General features: G+C 45.6%; 1 non-coding gene across 1 annotated transcript; it reads right to left on the bottom strand.

Annotated features, from left to right (window-relative positions):
• Window positions 1–988: 988 nt before the first annotated feature.
• Window positions 989–1061, bottom strand: trnar-ccu. The gene has a single exon. It is a non-coding gene; the product is annotated as a tRNA-Arg (tRNA).
• Window positions 1062–1321: the final 260 nt, after the last annotated feature.

Here is a 1321-nt window from a genome sequence, read left to right as displayed (position 1 = left end):
TGAGGCGAGTCACATCCACCTGCTACGTGACGCATATTTCCTTATTTGGACATGAACTGGAGTGAGACGTGTTCCCCAGAGATAAAGCTGAGCTACTGACACACGCAAAGTGCTCCCAAGGGACTCTCCATAACCTGTTGTTCCCCTTCTCCTTTCCACAAAGTTAGGTTGTAAAAAATAGGTGATAAATGAAAAGTGCAAAGCAATAATCGCCTTTGAAGTTCCTCCCTACATGTTACACGGTGTGCTCTCCCTGTGTTATGGGTGTATAAAGGTAGAGGGTAGAGAGGTAGAGGTCTGTCTGCAATGAGGGGATGAGTAAAGATTTAGCTCACTAGTCAGCGCAGTCATCTATGATCTGGGAGATTCCAGTTTGATACCCAGTGTATGATGTGTACTTACAGCCAACTAGCTGCCACTAAAGCAGTGTCAATAGAGGATGGTTTCAATCCATCAACCTCTGGGTTATCGAACCCACAACCCCTGGCTTAGGAGGCCAGTGCCTTATCCATTAGGCCACTGGGGCTTCAGTGGCCTCACCTGTAGATAGACAATGTAGAGAGGGACATAAATAGGGAGCAATTGTGTCACAACAAGGCAGTGCAAACATGATGAACACAAGACAAGTGCAGTGATTTAGTGAAGCAACAATACCGTAGTCGATGTATATGGTCTACAAGTACAGTCTGTGTTGACCCTTGTTGCCATGGGTAGATTATGACATTTTAGTCATGCTGACATGTAGCACATAGTTTAACATTTATGGAAATTGCATGATCCAATGCTTTTTGAGGTTGATCCATGAGGGCTGAAACTCAGGATATCTATGTCTTCCTACTTTGTGGAAACAAAATTGGTGGAGTACTTCTTTAACAATTGACATGCGAACTAGCTGCCACTAAAGCCCTGTTAGCAGAGGATGGTTTCGATCCATCGACCTCTGGGTTATGGGCCCAGCACGCTTCCGCTGCGCCACTCTGCTGTCAGTCACCCCAGACGGGACTCCAACCCACAATCCCTGGCTTAGGAGGCCAGTGCCTTATCCATTAGGCCACTGGGGCTTCAGTGACTTCCCCTGTAGATAGACAATGTAGAGAGGAACCTACATAGGGAGCAATTGTGTCACAACAAGGCAGTGCAAACATGACGAACACAAGAACAGTGATTTAGTGAAGCAACAATGCTGTAGTCAGCGTATATGGTCTACAAGTACAGTCTGTGTGGACCCTTGCTGCCATGGGTAGATTATGACATTTTAGTCATGCTGACATGTAGCACATAGTTTAACATTTATGGGAATAGCATGGTCCAATGTTTTTTG

The sequence above is a fragment of the Thunnus albacares genome, chromosome 9 (assembly GCF_914725855.1).
Source record: "Thunnus albacares chromosome 9, fThuAlb1.1, whole genome shotgun sequence".
In the NCBI taxonomy this organism is placed as follows: Eukaryota; Metazoa; Chordata; class Actinopteri; order Scombriformes; family Scombridae; genus Thunnus; species Thunnus albacares.
Note: the sequence above shows the minus strand (reverse complement) of the source record. Positions and strands in the feature narration are given on the sequence as shown.